Here is a 201-nt window from a genome sequence, read left to right as displayed (position 1 = left end):
ATCCTGTGAAGGCACAATGTCAACCACCTGCTAATGAGGCACTGAGTGACGGAAGGAGTCCCTGTACAGGCTGCTTACTTCCACACTGGCTCTCTCAGTGTTCCCCTTGATAAAACTGAGGCTGAGCCCGAGTTCATCCTATAGCTAAATTTGAGAGGACAGTGAAAGAAGCTTCTTACAAAACTGTCGTTCCAGCTTTAG

Source organism: Mastomys coucha, unplaced genomic scaffold (genome assembly GCF_008632895.1).
Source record: "Mastomys coucha isolate ucsf_1 unplaced genomic scaffold, UCSF_Mcou_1 pScaffold15, whole genome shotgun sequence".
NCBI classification, from domain to species: Eukaryota; Metazoa; Chordata; class Mammalia; order Rodentia; family Muridae; genus Mastomys; species Mastomys coucha.
This window is presented reverse-complemented; position numbering follows the sequence as displayed.